This window comes from Leuresthes tenuis, unplaced genomic scaffold (assembly GCF_036924035.1).
Source record: "Leuresthes tenuis unplaced genomic scaffold, fLeuTen1.0.hap1 SCAF_18, whole genome shotgun sequence".
NCBI lineage: Eukaryota > Metazoa > Chordata > Actinopteri > Atheriniformes > Atherinopsidae > Leuresthes > Leuresthes tenuis.
The window spans coordinates 7,286,888-7,306,424 of NW_027325372.1; the positions used below are offsets into that span (position 1 = coordinate 7,286,888).

General features: G+C 39.0%; 1 long non-coding RNA gene across 2 annotated transcripts in view; it reads right to left on the reverse strand.

Annotated features, from left to right (window-relative positions):
* LOC140275641 (uncharacterized) overlaps window positions 1-19,537 on the reverse strand; it is an 80,783-nt gene that overhangs the window by 35,087 nt on the left and 26,159 nt on the right. The window contains exon 2 of one of the 2 annotated variants that reach the window (XR_011908421.1): window positions 16,132-16,259. This is a non-coding gene — a long non-coding RNA (uncharacterized lncRNA). Of the gene's footprint in view, window positions 1-16,131; window positions 16,263-19,537 lie in introns of both variants that reach the window. The other variant, XR_011908420.1, reaches the window with a different exon arrangement.

A 19,537-nucleotide genomic window follows, 5' to 3' on the forward strand; every position in this document is an offset into this window, starting at 1 on the left:
AGTTGAGGGAAGCGAACTGAATCAAGAGAGGCAGAGAGGAACAAGAAGGAAAGATTAAGAGAGAAGGAGAGCAAGATGGCAGACAAAAACAGAGATAGTAAGACAAAAAAAGGGAGAATGCAAGGATGGATGGAGGAGAAGGAGGTTGGGAGGAAGAAAGAAGTCAGAGGAAGCAAAGAAAAGGAATGAGCAAAGAAGGAAGAAGAAAAGATATGAAAGAGGACAGAGTGGAAAGAAAAAGAAATGACAGAAGAGGGAAAGCGGGATGACAAATGAAAAAGAAAACTGAAAAGACAGAAAGGAGGGAAATAAATTTAGCGAAGTAGTATGTGTAGCTGAAGAGAAATGTCACTTCAGAAGCAAAATGTTATCTTGGCATCGGTTTTATTTTCTCCTCCGTTTTAAATACTGACAGGTTTTATGCATGGTGAGAAGCGTCGCTACATTAAGTTTACGCTCATTTCTTACTGTAACTGAGAACATGCTAAAAGAAGAAGAAGTTGTTCGTCATCAAACAACAAACCACCCTCTCTGGGTCAGAGTTGACTTCAGCTCCCTTCATCGTTTCTCACAGCTGAGTCTCGGAGCTCTGAACAGTCCTTAAAAAGCTCTGGCAAAATAAAAACCTCCGCTCTGAGTGTGTGTTTGTGTCGTTCTTACAGGAAGCAGCGAGATAAGCTGACATTCAAGAATGCTGTCACTCGTTTTTCTCCACAGACTCGATAAACTTTGTCCCGCGTCCTCCAGTTTCCCAGCATTCCTCAGTGATGAACACTGCACTTTCACACAGAGGCATTAAACCCTGTTAGTATCAGCTGCTCCATCCACACTGCAGCACAAACACAGTTTGGACTTGCTCGGTACCCGGTAGCTCAACAGTGTTTTCTCTTGACAAACATTTCATACAAATGTGAGCAGCACTCACTTTGATCCATGTGTTCATTTTGCAGCTGGTGTTGATTGATTTTAGAGTTTTCCTCTTTTATAACATTAATGCTGGAACTGACTCTTGTTCTGACTGCATTTTAAAGAGAGCTGACTGAAAGTAGCGTTAATGTTGCATATACTTCACTGATATGGTCACAGTTGCATACCTCCTTGTAAAGGTCAGCTGTGTCTACATGTTTGTCTCAGCTCTTGTGCCAATGATTCCTTTCCAGTTGTTGGAGTCATCTCAGGAGTTTAGTTCATATTCGTGGATTCTAATAGACGTTACTGAATACAAAGAGCCCCTTTATCAAATAAAGAGAAACAGGTGACACAGATAAATCTGTGGCGAGAAGTAGAGCTTAAAACCAACAATTTTAAATAAACGTGCAAGATTTCAGATGCTTTTGTATGCCCTCTGCTGGATTATAAAGCAAGCTACCTCTAACAATCTTGTGCATTTGTATGAAGCACTTAGAGATGATCTTTTTTTTTTACTCAAAGGGATTTTGAAACTTCAAAGAAAAATTGACTGTCCTAGCAAGAGGTGGAAAGTGGGTGATTCAACAGAAGCTGCATGCTATTGTTACTGGTCTTCCAGCAGAAAGGTTCTGGTACTTGGTCTGTTCGGCAATGTGTAATAAAGGGGTTTTCATGCAAACTGACTCTCACTCAAGCTGCAACACCAGCTGAACCAGAAGTAAACTCCACAAAGCCTCCATGGAAACGCACCATTTCAACTGCATCCCAGCCAAACTTTAAACAAATCCCAACAAATAAAAGAACAACAACAAAGCTTAGAGTAACAAACGATAGAGGCAGATAAAATGATATTCTAAAGTGACACCAGTCAACACATTGGAGCCGTTTACATCATAAACATGAACGACTACACATATAAAAAACAAACAATATGCCTTCCTTGTTGTTGCCACCTTTGGCTTAAATCTCTCTGTGTAACAGAAAAGAAAATCGACCAGAGGACGATGCCCTCATTTCAATCATCATTCCATCATCGTGACTGTAATCCAGGTGCTTTCCGGCAACAAAGGAGCAGGTGAAAATGATGTCGTCAGGAGTTCACAAAAACCCATTAGGTAAATCTGAGTTCAATAATAATTTTCTCAAGTGTTAATCAATCCAAAACAACAACAGAAACGGATCACTGTGAAGGGGTAGAGAAAGGCAGATGCCCCCCTCTCACAGAGCTTGCATTCATGGACAAAATCACACATCTATGTTCATATACACACACACACGTCCAGAATAAAAGAACCAATGTTAATGAAACTATTGTGACAGTTGGTGGCTGCTAAAGCAACCTCTAGAACTCAGTCAGATGTTAGAAGAAATCAAAGATGGCAGCTTATCTGTCCAGAAGAAGAAAGGCAAGCTCAGAATGTGATGCATCGCAATAGTATCCAGTTCTGAAAGGCTCACTTTTATCACAGCAAACATTGTATTGGCTTTACCGTTTTTTTCTTTTTTGTTTTTCTGTTACTTTGTAATGGAAGCAGTTATCAGCATAGGTGGAAAAGCTGCTTTTCTGCCAAGATTTCCAGCTGATGGTTTAAAAAAAGAAACGCAAAGAAAATATTGTTTAAAGTTTCCAATTATGGGCAAAAATGTTTTTACAGCCTGAAAACAGCCAAGTCTTCTCACAACACGTATTGCCATATGTTGGAAGATTTCTGTCTTCCCCCACTTTAACAGCACTGTGTCACCATAACAGACTTTTTTACAACTTATTGCAAATGTTCACGAGTCCAAAAGAGTCACATGAGCCAGTCATGTATGCTGTGCAGACAGTTAAAGTGTGTGTTTAAATAAGACACAGAAACACAGCTGAATCTTAAGTTAAGTTTGTGAACCAGAATAGAGCCACTTCTGCATCTGTAAAGTTGTATCCTATCTCAATTTACTTCACAGTAGCAATATGTTCATTTCTTTGCATCATTTAGTTTAATTTGTTGACAAAAAATAAATAAATTGACTGTAAAAAAAGACAAAAAGTCTTCCAACTGATGAAAAAAGTGCACACTGCTTAGAACATTATATCTTGGCTTATATGGCTTATAACTGCACTCCACTCTCATTATTTTTTTTCTTTGATGCAGATCTCCATCCCTTAGTGCTACCCCCAAACCCTCCCTGGGCTTCATGTTGAGCACGGTTTCTGTGTACCACATTCCAACTGACTAATAATCGCTCCCAAGCTCCTTCTGAACTAGAGAAGAAGGAAAGGTCCCCCCGAGGCAAAATCCCAGATGGCTTTTGCTATTGATTTTTCCCTAAATGTGGCTGCTGTCAATCGTTAAACCGCCAAACACACATGAAGAATGAAAAGGCAGATATTCCTGATGCTCACATGAAGCCCTGCTTGCTCGCCTTTGAGCCTTTCCATGATAAATATTAGGAATTAGGCAGGAAAAGCAAGAAATCTGCTCGGAAACCTTCCAGGGAGGACAGACTGAGAGCACGACTGATGCTAAAGGATAAACTTTCTGACAGAGTTGGTATGAACCGCACATAACAAAATAAATCACTTGACTTTTAATGAGACTTTGTTGCTGGAGGTGAAAACGCGTGGACTGAAGGGAGGGATTGATGGACGGGGTCATTGTTTTCTAGGAAGACGGCTGGAAAACAAAGAGGGTGAAGAAGGAAAGAGGGGAAAATGGAGGAAAGGGGGAGGTAGAGGAAGCCTGAGGGTCCACTTAAGCTAATTAATGGATCATCGTGCACATACATAGTGAGCGTGCACGTTGTGTTTTAAGGGGGCTTAAGTCTTCATCCATTAGACAAATGAGAGGGCAGGAGGGAAGCTTCAAGTGGAAGACTAATGGGCAGCAATACACACACACACACACACACACACCAATAGCTACAAAGTGTAATCAGTCTTTTGGACTAATCAGGATTTTTTTAATGAACATGCAATCTCTCACTCTGAGGCTACAGAACACGCTGATTGAATTAGAGCAGCTCAAACCACAGCCAGAGGGAGACGGAGTGGTGGAGGAGAGAAAGCAAAGAGGGCTGAAAAAGGGAGGAAAAGCTGAACAAACAGCTGAGCAGGTAGTTCTCCTGGTGATTCAGTTTCCGAGTGAAAGTGAGCCGAGAGCCTTAGTCAGTCCCCGACGTAACAGCTCGTTGCTCGTATTTATAAATCTGTTTTAACCCTAAACTGCCTAATGCACCTCCTTATACCTGCAGGTATAGAACTGTGCGAGAATTTCTTCATTCACTGCCAGGAAACGGGAGGAAGGAGTAGTTATCTATTGAAGCGTGCAAATGGAAGTGAAAAATGAAAAATAAAAAATGAGTACAAGTCTAAGAAACTTAAAAGTCAATATCAGAGAATGACCATCTTTATTCTTCAACACAGCCTGAACCCTCTTCGACAAGCTTTCCTTATAATTTGTTTCTATAAGTAGTCTTCAGGCTTTTTGAAGGATATTCCAAAGCTCTTCTTTGGATGTTGGCTGCCTTTTGTTCCGTTCTCTGTCAAGCTGAACCCACACTGCTTCAGTAATGTTGAGATGTGGGCTCTGGGGAGGATTCATCACTCCAGAAGACCTGTTGTCACTGATTTTCAGTCCAGTTTTTGTGTCATTTTCCAAAGAAATGGGAACAATGATGTATCTTTGTGACAGGTCGCTGGTAACAAAGTGCCTAAAAATACATTTGTATAGGCACAAGAGTGGCTCGTGTCTTGACTTAGGTGCCTTTTTCCATGTCTAAATGATTTATAGGTCAGTGTTAAGAGGCTTATCCAAAAAAAATTTATTTCTCTGAAAATGGTCAGGTTCAAAGGCTGGACTAAAAATTAGTTAAAAAAGCAGCCAATGTCTAAAGAAAGATTTTGAAAGACCTTCAGAAAGCTTGCAGAGCTATTGTTCAAGACCGCTTTAAAAGATTATACAAAAGTCAGGCTGCATGGAGGCAAAATATAAAAAGAATGAGGGGTGGCTGAGCACTTCTGCATAGCACAAAATAAGGCGTATGATTATATTTAATATTTTCCTATCTATCCTAAACTGATAAATCCCTTTGCAATGGAGTGACGTATTGAACAGAGTATTTTTTTCAAAGTTTTTTTGCAAGTTCAAGTTTTTTCAAAAGCGTCATGTACTCTGGGCCATTTAGATAAAACTTTAGAAAAACTAAGCTTTTTGATTAGGGCATTATAAATGTGTGTGCAAAATGTAATCAAACCCAATTCATGAGAAATAAAATCACAAAATGATACTCTCGAAGTGTAACAAATTGGAACTCCAATGTCATATGTATCTGTGACATAACTGTATTGGATGTCAAGCTGTTCCAGGGGGTTGGATTCACAGTCCTATTTGTTGTAATTTTTATTCCCAACACGTGCTTTTCATGGTATGTGTTCAGTCAAGCTATTTCTGGTGCTTTGGCTCTTAATCACTTCTTGTATCATGCCAAGTTGAAGAGCACGTCTGGCTGCTGATCCCCGCTCTGCAGGCAGTCTGTAAGCCTCTCTATGATATGTTTTTGGAAATGATAATCAGATTCATTCTGGTAGATTAGAGCTCCTCATGGCTTCACAAAGTCCCCCCCCCCCCCCCAACGTGGACAGTCAACTGCCTCTCCTATCACTCAAGGGACCCAGAAACAGACTCAACACATTATCTTTCTTCATTATTTCTACTTTCAGACTCGGGCGATGGGCTCTGTATGAGATTAAACAGCAGCAGATTGAGCTCACAGCAGATCTTCGGGTTAATTTCCATCTGATTTAAATATTCACCCCCTATTTGAGGAATCTAGGCCTGACCGATATCTGAATCAGATCTGAAAGAGCTCCTCTAAGTCTCCTCTAAAAGAGCACTGCTGCTGGAGCTATGGAGGATTTCAACTATACCCACAATGCACTGCTCTAAGAATGTGAAAGGCCAAGATTGTCAGTCTTCCTGGCAGAGGCGAGTTTTAAATCTCAAAGTCCAATCCTAGAATGTGTAAACTGTAATCCTGTTTCATGTATCTTACCAGCGCTACAAGACAACACAAGTATTTATAAATCAAACTAAAAAAAAAAGAATCTGACACTTTAACCAATATTTGTGCCTGCAAATGTAGGCTAAGAGCTCACTGGGGCCATCAATTTTTCTTCAACGGTCGGAAAAAAAACTTTATTTCAACATCAATTTGAACGTAAGGAAACTTTAACCACAACTCTTAAAATATTTTGGATTTTAGATAAATGGTCGTAACGAACAATGTCCATTTGTTCCGTTTATACAAAGCAGCTTTCTTACTAAAACAAAAACAAATGTGTAGACTCGCCTGTTAGCCTGTAAACCACCCACGCGGCAGCGGATGCAGCATATACACGTGGGTCAACTTCAGGCCCAGTCAGCCACACAAGGTCACTTGTCAGAAGCTAGCAAAAATGCCATGGCCAAGAAGATAGCAACATTTACATGCAAATGTATGCAGCCAGTCAATGCTATTCAGGAGAGGACTTCAGGAAATCGTGATGGAACTGGAGCCAATGTATATTTGACAGTTATGTCCACTGTAGTGAGTAGCTGAAAGGAACATGCACGGATTTTCACGTTGTGGAAACAGTGGCACACTGGATGAAATGTCATAGCTCCCATAGTTGTCACCAATGAGACTATGAGAGTTGGCATTAGTCATTTACTGTGTTTCTATGTCATGTTGCACCAGATTTTACTTGACTATCATTTCTGGATGTACCCTAAACAACAGACCATAACTTCACCTGGTGGCTGTTGTGGTTCTTTGACATTTGAACTGAGGAAGGTGGGTTCAAAACCAGTAACATTCTGATTTCAGGATGATCACTTTACCTCTTGAGACACAGTCATCCTGTTATCAATTAAACAAACCAGCAGGAAGAAACAGCCAGCCACTTAAATCCGGCAACAAACACAGCAGTGTTTGGAGGCCTTAATTGAGCCTCTTATGTCCCTGCTAAATAAAATAGGAACACTCAAATATATTGGACCCTCCACAAGTCAGAGCCATTGAAATTCACCTTGAAATAATGATCTTTTTCTTTTTTTCCCCCTCTCTCCCTTATGTAGCATGTCTAACATTCAGTCTGGAGTTTCTCCTTAGCTCTAGTTTTCTGGGTCAGACAGGAAACACTAGCTCTCTAAAATTTGGGACACAGTTAAAAAAGAAAAAAAAAGAAAAGGAAATTAATAATATCAACTCAATGTGGGCCACCTCCAAGAACAAATGACCGATAGAGGTCTAGAATTTCCCGAATACTCGATCTGCTTTCCTTCAATTCCACTTTGTCATAAAGAGAAGCAGCAGAAACGTGATAGAGGGTTTTTATTTTTGAGCTGCTCAGAAAACCAGGTCAAAGACTGAGACAGAGATAGCTTTCAGGGTGAAAAAAAGGCCAACCTGGGACAAAACCCAGGCAGGATAAGATGGAGTGTGAGCACAGACACGCCCCAAACAGCACACTCAAACAAACAAAGAGATCCTTCTCTTAGTCTATGAAACATTAAACGTGCTGCATATCAAACAGGCAGTGCTATCGTCCATTTTTCATTTTCTTTTGTACAATCAGAGTTGACTGAGTAACCCTGGAGGCTATCGAGCGGTTGGTCAGTGTGTTGTCCAATTCCAATTTTACACTAAAGACAAAAAAGCATCAATAAGATAATGGTGATTTGTAGAAATGTCTCTTCCAACTGTTCCTATATGCACACTGTTCAACAGTAAACTGCTGTGTTGGCAGCATGAGATCACAAGAACTGATGAAAAATTACAGAAACATGATGTCACTTGTCTATTTTTAATGAAGATGCATGTAATATTTAGGGTTTATACTGGATACCAACGAGAGAATCCAAACAGTGTCAGAGCTTTGTTGAAAGAGTTCTTTTTTTCATTAATGATATCCTTTACATTAAAATACATTTTTGGTATCAATTACAGTATCAAGAACAGCATAGAAAAAAAACAGCTAAGCTTCCTTGTTTTGTAAAATTAACAGTTACCCATGGCTCTGGGGCAACTAAACTCTGTGTTTGGGCAAAATAAAATCCTCATGCAGTTGTTCAACTGAAAACAAATATGGTTCATTCATTAATTTTTCGATATCTAAAACTGTGCATTGCTGTTAGCAGTCCGTCTACCAATCGCAAACCACATTCACAACTTGTGGACCAATCAGACTCTTGTTCTACCGTGGTCAAACACAGAGCTCATGCATCTGGCTGAATTTGGGTTTACAATGGTCTTCTAATCATGTAAGTTTGACCCCGTTAGTGGGGGGAAAAAAAACAAATATAACTCGTTGGAAACAAAGTGAAACGGCAAAAGAAATTCCAACAGAATCGTTGAGATAAGTTTCCCTGGGTCTGGCACAAACGGAAAAACCACACAACGTTACTCCTCATTAGGAGTACCAGAGAAAAGCAGACAGGAAAGTTTGAGTAGAGTTCAGGTACTTATTTTGGGGCTCAACAGTTTAATGATGATGATGATTAAGTATGTTAGCGTTAAAAAAGGCGAGAAAAGTCCTAAAATTATTAGAAATTTGACAGTGGTTGGCTAAGGCACTGACATAACCTCGTTTTCCATTTTGAATGGTTAAGTTTGGCTGAGCTTCTTCTTTTTTTTTAAAATAAACCTCAAATAAATCAGGAAAACCACAGAAATGAGCGCCGTTTTGGGTATTATAGAACTAAAAGGTCATTTCTGTGGATCAGAGCTTTTATTTTGTTTCCTTGACAAGATTTCAGTCCATTCTTCAACAAATTCATACATGCTTGGTGCTCAGCTTTTTGCCTTAGGATTAAAATGCTCAGATAAATGAAGGTCTGACCTATGATCAGGGACACAAGATTAATATTTAAAACTGCAGTCGGTTTAACAGAGAGGACTCCGAGCTCATCTCGAGCTGCATCCCCCAGAGGCCCCTGAATCACGAGGTTCTTAGTACCAGTTTGAACTCATGCAGCTCGTTATTTTCACAGTAACTTCATCTGTTCAGCACAAACTGCCAGGGAACTCCAGGCCACTCTCTGTCATGGACAGCATGTACATAAAGATGGCAAAATACCTTCACATGCCAACAGACCTTCGTTACTAGTGGTTGCAGAGGGAATACGAGTGGGGGGCACTAATGCATGTGAACACACACAGAGTCATATATCAGAGGCGTGGGGAGGGTTCAGGGAGAATTAGAGCATTTCCAGAAGAGGGGATAAAGACAGGAGGAAAACAGGTTGAATCTTATCGTATTTAATCCAAAGGCAGACATGTAGCCCCTCCCTTACCTCACCAACTGCTGGATGATACACACAGACAGACACACACACACACACACACTCAGGGTGATTAACCATATACATTTTCAGAAAAGACGCCATGCCCACTCCAACAGTTTCTTTTATGACTGTAAGCTCCAAGATGAGTAATCAAATGCTGTCCTACAGTCGCTGTCTCTTGATCCAAGTGAGACGGAGGCTCAACGAGACCAAGCAAATAAAATCACATAGCATCAGTGGTGTCAAGTCCACAGTTTTGGACAAATCATTTATGTTTTTGTTTTTTTTTTAAATTCTATTTACAGTTTTGAACCGTAAATTACATTTTAAATTTACCAAAAAAAAAAAAAGACTGATCTTGACATAACTGTGTTGAAGGTTAGACCAAAAGATGAAAGTATAATAAATGTCAGGTTGATTAAGAGCATAGACACAGAAAATGGAAATGGAAAACTTTCCATAATGATGCAGATATATTTCAACATTTGAAAAGATGAAGAGCAGGACAGCACATCGAACAGGTGAGCTCACAATCTTTTCATCGCTATTTTGAACATTTCAATATTGCGGTTCGTCTTCACTGACACCAGAAAACAGAAACCAGAGCAATTTTCTGTTATTCTCATGGGGTGAGTTTCAGCTAAGGTCTGCATACATGCGACATAACTATTAAAACAACCTGGAGGGGAAATCTGCAAATGTGAAATGCTACAACTATAAAATTTAGTTAAAAAATATGCCGTTTCATTTCCAATCAACCAAATAAACAAGGTGCTGACATCTAATGATATGGCAGATATTTTGAGGCCCGCGTTTGAATGATAAGGTTAATTCTGATAAATCAACTACTACTACTGGTGAGACCACATAACGGGACATTTCCCGGCCACCACAGCTTGACTGCAGTGTAAAAGAAAACTGAGGTAGGGGACATTGAGCCCAGTCATCACAATCAGCCCTTGATTTTATGTTGCGGTGAAGAGAAGATGTGCTCCACAGACATTTTTGTTTAAAGGGGTCATTTCCATAATGCTGCGCTCTTCATCCAACCCTGTGATTTGTGTCTGTCTGTGTTTACAAGGTGAAGAGCTGAATCTCACATGCATTTCACTTTGAGATCCTGCTCTCCGGTTTTTGTATTTGACCACTACTGTAAGAGACCTTCTGTTGCGTCTGTGGGGTGTTCCGCTGCACTGTGGGGCGCCTCAGGCCTTCAACAAGACAAGAGATCAGATAATCCCCCCTGGCCTTAATCCCTGACCGAAGAGAGAAGCGGGGGGGGGGGGGGGGGGGGACACACACCCTCTTATCTGTCACATGTTTGGGGTAAAATAAATCTGCTTCAAGGGTTTGAAATAAGAGGTGGTTACCAACACTGAGCATGCTCTCTTTTCAGATACTGAGCATTTTGATTGTGAAAATGTGAAAAATAAGGAAATTATAGTTACACAATTGCTACGTTCAAGTGCAGCTTTCTAACTATAATAAGAAGGGGCCATGTTGGCGACCATCAACCATACTTAAACATGGCAGCATGAAGGCAGCCCGGTCTCACGAGGAAAAGTGGAATAAGTACATTTTCCACATCTAAAGTAGAGTAGTGCCACAAAGTCACAGAAATTGTGAGACGGTAATGTTTTACATTGTTTTGTCAGCCTCTTCAAGCTATGCGATTCCAACCTGTAACAATGTATTCATCAATATTTCAGCTTGACCACGTATCCCTGCATTTCTTAAATTGGCAAAGTGAAACACATTTCTGTTGGTTTATCTTCCACCCCTTCCTACCTACTTATAAGCATTGTTTCAACATGCTGCACCATGTCATTTTTGGGACAGTTTCCATGTATTAGAAAATATAGGCGTGTAATGATTAGCAAAGGAAAACAGGCATGTAAAACATATGGAGTCTTCAAAGTGACGTCATTATCCAATTTTTGACTTGATTGATGCGAAACGTACGCATTACAGCTCAGAAAGTGGAGTGATTTTACCATTTTTGTGGCTTGACTGTGAAAATGCTACATGTTGCATCGTGGACCTGCGGTATGTCGTTACTGCACATTCTGGGAAGAGAAAAGGTGCTGAAGCAGCAACTGTGGATCGTTTTGAGTCCGATTACGCCGACGTTAATAACGCTCTCTGAGAGACTAAGGCTTTACGTTTCCAACAGGCCAACATAACCACGGAGGTCATGTTAACAATAAAATGAAATAAAAAGAAATACAATAATTCTCATCTGTGTCACATGGTGGTTGAGTACAGCTATTAGCCATGTTCCCTTCTTAAAAAATAAACTTAAAGCTGGCAACCGATATTTCTACTACCACCACTTCTATAAGTTCCACTTTTATAAGTTCAAATCTACAAAAGCAGTGACAGAGGCACAGGGGTATTTAAGAATTTGGGAGCCGTTTCCTTACTGAACATTTGAAAATCTAGTTATTTGACATTACTCTACTTGATATTTCAATTTCTATTTAATTTTCCAAGAGCATCCTGGATATGAAACACTAATGTTGATTTTTGTCAAGATTAAACAGCATCTCAAAGAGGCTCGTAGGAGTTTGTGTGAAACTGATTTCATTTGTAATTTTGGGGGCGTTTTCTTGGCCTTTTCAAAGGAAGGTGCTGCTTGGCGTTGGTTCCTCCATCAAAGCAAAGCAGAGCAAAACAAGAAAGAGGAGGAAGAGACCGAGGCAGCATTTGGTGCTTTGGTTGCAGCCGAGTGTTTTTATTTGGCAGCGCAGGAAGTGAGAATTGAAGCTGTCGTTAAAAGCAAAAAATTTGGCAACAAACAACTTTATACAATTGTTTGAGCCAAGAGGGTCGGCCTAAGAAATTTAATAAGCTGAATTTATCATCCCAACACCGTTCTCAAATGAGAAAAAGCTACATGCAAGTTACTACATGACATCACATTCTGTCACGTTGTCATCAAAATGACTACAGTATTTAAAACTCATGCATGTGCACTAGCGAGGAGGAAAGCTCATGCAGTGTGCAACATGCATGCACGTGCCATAAGTAAAGTTTATTTCTGTTTCAGAGTGGAACACATTACAGGCTACCTGCATGCAGCACTAAACACAGTTTTAGCTCATCACTGGAAACACAGAATAACCTGTTAGGATTGTGACACAGACAGAAAATAATGCATCAGTAATAATATGTAATAATATGTTTCTGCTGAACCGTTTCACTGCACATTTTCCAATTTGGCATGAAAGAAAAACAGGAGGAGATGGCAATTTCTGTAAAAAGTGATCTCCAAAATGACTAAAAAAAAAAAGTCCTGAAACTTGGCTGAGATGAAGAGGCTGGCATTTAATTTAAAGCCAAATATCACAACGGAGACAGACTTCATTCATGGTTTTCTATCCATTATGATTTGATTAGTGCATGTGGAGTTGGAAACAAAAACAAAAAGTCTGCTCTAATTGTGCTTCCAATTACAGCTTCTTAAAGATCTTTTCCTGCCTTCAGAGTACAACTCAATATCTAAAAAATGAAAAAGAATGACAATGCTTGGCATCATATCAGAACCAACTTCAGCTTCTCTGCCGTCACTCCAATAAAAAAAAGGATAAACTGAAACAACAAACACATGAAACGGACAGATTCTGGGTTGGAAGTCGAATCAAAGCTGCTCTCAGCGGGAGCCTGACAAACTGAAGTAAAAATAGAAGGCAGGTCGTTGTTATGACTGCTCCTGTCAAAATCAATGTTCAATTTTGGGAAAGCACATATAGTTTCATTATCTCTGTTTCACACACACACACACATAAATGAGCTGCTGCTTGTGGAAAAGAAAGCCTCTGCATCACAGAGAGAAGGTAAAATTACGTAATGACCTGGAATATTGTTTTCCATGAGGATGAGCGGCTTAAAAGATACCAACTATGTGGAATATCTCAACAGTTTTAAGTCCTGATGTATGTGGAACGCATGCAAACAAGTTAAACGTTGCTGGTGTCACAGACTAAACTTTTTCATGACCCAATTGAGACAAAAAAATTGACAGACATGGACAAAAATGGAAAGATTTTCACGTTTGAAATCTATAAATTGTCATTAAACCCGTCTAAAGATATAGTGTAGTCCTGATTGTCAGATAGCATCCTGGATTAATTGAGGATAAGATAAACATATTTATTGTTGGAAATTCAAATAGTTATTATAGTTATTAAAGTTATACAGTATTGCTCTTCTGTTCACTTAATAAGCAGCTTTGTGTTTAAATTTTTGGGTAAAACATTCACCAAACTGGTAAAAGGCTGCGACAAAATCTAAATCCGGTCCAAAAGGTTCAACCAACTTCAAAACTACTGTGTGTTTTGTGTTTCAAAAGTTTGTGATCACAGTTTTCTCGACGATCAAAGCACCTGCAGTCAAGGTGAGATGTGAGAAGAAAAGTCACAGAGACGTTAAAGCGCTGGCGTGAAAAAACATTATCCAGCTACTACAATGAATAACTGGGCCAGACACATACGTTTATGTTTCCATACTACTGTCCCTACGAATAAAGATATTTGCCGACAGCTTTTAAGCCCTAACCCTATCCTGAACCCAACTGTGAAGTCGGCATTAAATCTTCAAACAGACCTCCTCTGACAGGCTGGCTCAATTTTCCAAATATGACCAGAAACTTCTTAACTTTCCAAAACTAACTTCACCGTCTTCAAAAAATCCCATCTGGCCTTAAAAGCACCCCCTTTACACCGATGTCATGCCGGAATGTTATGTTTGTTAACAATTAGGAAAATTCTGCTTCCCAGAGAATATGCTCATTGTCACCAACGTCCTCGCTTTCCATCACAAAAAAAAGAAACAGATTTTTTGCTGTAACTACTGTTGGTTTACAATAGTGTCCCTACTTTCTGCCAGTGTCCCCACTACAAACAGATGTCTGCACGGAAATGTATTTGCTCTCCAAATATTCCTCACTTTAAAGCTACCACTGGTCCCCAAAAAGAAAAGGAAAAGGAGACAGGAATGCCGAGTAAACTCTCTTCAGTGTACAACTGGCTAATATGACTAAATGAGTGGGAAACTGTTCCATGGGACCTGGAGCATCATGAAGTTGAACCCGACGTGCCGAAGTCAGAAGTTTCGTATCAAACACTTATTCCAAGATTTTAAATCGGAAATCTTCCTAGTTTTAAATGTCCCAGTTTTACATTAAATTTACCAATAATTGTCTGGAAAACGTCTTTGTTTTCCGTTTTTCATTCTGAAAATAAAAACGAGTCATTTCCCGTTTCTCCTTTCATTATTGGTCATCGGAAAATCGGTTGGCCGTCATATACAAGGCCAAACTTCCCCCTATGAACAGAACTCTAACCACCAATCACTGTTCATTATGTCAACTACATATCTTAAGAGATTTGAGAGCTTTATTTTTCAGTATTTGGCTCATTAATATCCAAAGTTATGCAGAAACACACACCTAAGACTTCACTGAGCATAACAGTGTGCATACGTTAAGTTTGGAATAAGTAAATCATCAAACCGTACCTTTTCATTAATGACAGCTATATATTTCTGTCAATCTAAGCTGGTATCTATGAAGAAAATATAAATATTTTGTTTGGACATGAGGGTCTATTCCTATAAAAGTCACCACTTCTGCTGATATATGCAATAAAAATCTACTGTTTTAACCTCCTTTCAACCAGCCTGCTTCAGCTGCTCTTGGTGTTCATTAATGATCTAAATCGCCAGAAAGGCACAGTTTTCCCCTCACACATCTCTTATTACACACAAATTACCTCTGGTCTGTTTTGAAGTATGCCAGTTCTGGCCTGAATAAGCTCTTATCTCTTATCCGGAATATCATCCGATCTGTGTGCATGTTTTTTCAAGTTCAAGCAGATCTTTAACCTTCACTTTTCCCGTGAGATCTCTGCATTGCCCCAAGGCAAATGAGGAAAGCTCCAACTCTACCAGCACATACAAAGATCCTGAGGCATATGTACTGTACACATCCTCTAGTGTTTGCACATTCATTTCAGTGCAGTCTGTCATGACATATTAACATACACACAAAACAGGATCTGTCCTGAACGTTTTGGACATTTCTCAGAGATCCAACACATCTCTTTCTTTAACAGTGCATCTTAGACGGAGCTCGTTAACTCTGATTTTACAGAAATGCAACGTTGTGCGAGTCGGAGATCAAGTGTTCAAGCTGAAAGTTAAAAAAAAAATAAGATGCTCTGAAACTCTCAATTTGTGCAACATTTACAATACAACATACAATTCATCCTTCTCAGTTTTCTGCTGTATTGGTCACCTTTCAATTAAACAATTTTCTACTGGATTTCTTTCTCTACAATCAGTTAACTTTGCCATTTGTGTGCAGTAGCTGTATGACTATAGCAAGAATATTGCCTCACCTTTCTCTGAAACTTGTGGCCTCAAAAACTGAAGTCAGTGAAAAAGAATGAGCCAAATAAACAATCGAAAACAGAGACAACACCATCAGTACCTTAATATAACCTTAAAGAATCCCAAACTTACTCCTAAGTACCCGTCGTTTATTTGAATTAAGGTTGTAAATATGCAAGCTGCAATGGGTTTATACATTATTTTAACAAATCACGTGTCGCATTAAAGTAAAATCAATAGAATAATTTATAGGTTTAAGTTGCTTTATTGAACGTCTCTGGGGTTAGTAATGTTTAAAAAAAGGAAAAAAAAAATCAATTTATAATTTCCAGTGACTGGAAACTAAATAAATGTAACAGTACACCAAAATATGTCCACCTGAGGACTATATTTTCTAAAATAAGAGGGTTCAACCAAAACCTGGGGTGTTAACAACATGAGAAGTTTACAGAAGTTTACAAAGATAAGAGAGGGCTACAAATAAAAACAAAATAAGGCGAAAAAGAAAGTAACAATGATTCCTTACCTCGAATTCTGGACTGTCCAAACACAAGCAGCTTCACAGCAGTGTCAGTGAGTGAGAAATGTCCAAATCCAGGTCCAGAAGCACGAGTAGTCCAGGTTCAGGTCTGATTATCTTATGTGTTTACAAATCTGCTGAGAGAAAGTAGAGGACAGGAAGAGATAGTCAGGTGTGAAGTCAGTGTTTTTTCTAATCTTTATCTAGAGCCATTGTGAGACAGGTGAAAGTTTTCCTGAGAATCACAACACCCACAGATCAGGATACAGCTCAGTGGAAGATCGAGTTGATCAGGCATGGGGCCAAATAACACAGACATATTTCCAGCCCACAGCCTGGTAAACTGATCTTCATCCTAAAGAATTAGGATAGATAATGTTGCATCATGTATCGGTGCTGATTAAAAATTATCCATCAGTCTTACATCTCATTCGTAAAAGTTGTAACATTTGACATGTTTGACTTGCTTGGAATTATGGGAAAAAAAGAAAAAAAGGCATTCAAGGACAGTATCTTGTGATAACATCTGGGCCTTTGTTTGCACAAGTAAGGATCTTTATCAAGTTATTTTCATGTTGGCAAATCATAACTCTGCAAATAATCCAGTCTGGTTCTTACAACTATCTACAATTTGTTCATGTGTTTACACAAGTAACACGCTTGCACAGATTATAAAGCACATATTCGCACAGCTATACTGTCTGCGAGAGTTATTAGCCTCTTCATACATGTTCTTGGTTTAAACAGGTTATTTTCATAGCAGTTATATCATGTCTTCAAAATGATCAGTATGTAAGCATGTTCGCATCTTCATAAAACACAAGTTATTAGCATGCACACTCACACACATGCATAATTACTTCATTACCATCTATGAAGTTATTACCATCTTCGTAGACATAAGTAGCATCTTCATAGTAGTTATTAGTATATAGAAACAAGTTAATGGCATGTAATTCAAGTTATTAGCATCGTCATTGAAGAGCAAATCATTTATATAGCACATTTCATTACACGTAAACCCAATGTGCAAAACATCAGAGTTATTAGCATCCATGCACATGTTTACACAAGTTATTATTGCTTAAATTGTCAGTTAATTTTATTCATTACCAGTCAAAAAAAAAAAAGAGAGAAAACAAACTCAAATGGTATTCTAAGTTATGTTTAGACATGAAATATTATGGTTCTGCAAAATCTTCCGAAGGCTCTGCACTTTCTCTTGCTGGTACCAGCAGTAGCTACACACACACACACACACACACACACACACACACACACACTGTAGATATTGCATTATTTGCTATAACTGTTTTGTTCACACAAGCTACACATAAGTCTTGTTCAAATGTAGTTCAATGAAGGTAATACCGCGTTTACACAACGATGGCGGTAACCAACCCATGCTGAAAGTGAGATTACTCTGCGTCTTGAAGGCTGTTATTTATTTACAGTTGTTTCTCTGGGCTTTTTTTTTGATGTTTTATCTTTTACAATTTGACAATATTTACATTCCCTCCTTGCCTGCCAGTCACAAATCACTACATGCCTCAGCAGACTCGGTGTGGAATGGACAGATCCCCATTTTTGGTTTTAATATATTCCAGATGCACACTTCATGTGCTAGAAGAGCACTTTAAAGTGGAACAAAACATGGAGAAGAGCAGGAAAATCCAACAAGCTGAGTAAAGAATCAAACGGCACAACTGCTCAGGAGTCAGGCATGAAGCTCAATTTCACACAGTTCGATGCGTTTTGGACCTGGAGCTGTGGCTGCTCTTGATTCAACTTTGAGTAAGCGTAGGTAAACAAAGCGTGGTTTACTGCGGTTAAAAATGATAAAACTGAACTGAATGTGCAGCAGAGAAAAATGCATAAGACTGTAATCATTTCACATATACATTCCTGTTACATATCCCACATTTGAACACTTCATGCATAATATCTCACTTTCTTTTTTTATCAAAAGAAAGCGTACAGCCTTTTTCCCCAAGTTACATAAACAATGTGTCTATGGCATAAAGGGGATCTATTAATTTAATTCATAGACGAAGCATTTACATTATGTATTACAAGCTAGTAGATCTGTTTCCTTGGACACACCTCACTTGTTGCACCCATTATATTGCAAATTGTCTTGGTTACAATAACGTCTCTTAATTAGAGTTCGAAAAACAACTCGGCTAGCGTTAAAAAAACAGCGACATGTTTGTTTTAAAAGATACTTTAATTTTCAGAACTGAATCTTACCGTTAAAATGTTAGATCATGTGATTAACTAAAACATTGTCAGATCTTTTACACATGACTGACGATCAGGGCTGAGAGAATTCTTCAAGACAGTCCAATGAAAGACATGGGACAAAATGACACTATATAATGGTAATAATTAACTTAATCTATTCAATGAATATAGTTAGATATTTCTGGTAAGACACATCATCTGGAAGACATTTTAGAGCAAATTTAACATTTGACTCAATATTTCAGTTGGGTTTAAGTCGGTATTTGACTTGGACAGTTTGAATTAAAAAACGGTTGTTCCATCAATTCTGGAATAGAATATTTGACCTCTATGCAGTGATATGGGCCCAAATTATGATGCTACTTCCGCCGTGTTTCACAGATGGGCTGAGGTTCTCATGCTGGGACGACACATTTTTCCTTTCTCTGAGCATAATGTTTCAAATTCAAACCAAAAGTTCCACTGTGGTCTCATTCGTCCACAAAACATTTTTCCAACATTCTTCTGGATTATTCATATGACTTAACTGTGCAGCCAAGCAGCCATATCTTTTTTACATCTGATGGTGGGCTTACAGACGCTTCTTTGTTTAGAAGCAAACCTGGGTTCCTTTGTTGCTTCACAGTACTCTATTACACTCCTTGTTCAAAGTTTCTTTGTCCCTCTTGCCATTCTTGGGTCTTGAAGGCTGACAACAGTTTTTGAATTTTCTTAATTTCTGTCTGACAGTGATTGGTGGAGTCCAAACTTTGTGGAGATAGCTTTGTAACGTTCAAAGGCTGATGACCATCAACAACTCCTCTCTATAATGTCTCAGAAATCTACTTTGTTCATGCAATGAAATGTGCTAGGAACATTTTATTTTGCCAAGCCGACTCACACCTGTTAAATGATTAAGATACCCTCATTTCACCTTGTAATAAACTGCTAGTGATAGAGGATAACACTCCTCGTAACTTCCTGTTTCCCTCCCCGGGCTCAGAGTTACAAGTTGTAGTCTCTGGCAGTTACTGATTGCCAGAGATATTTCAACATCTTTACCTGCTACAGGTTGGTAAAGGTGATTGAGCCGTCAGAGTTCTAGTCTTGTGCTGTCCCAACATCAAAAGATGACTTGTCATATATTCTTTAAAGCACCAACGCTGAAAACACAGGAAATGACAGCCCC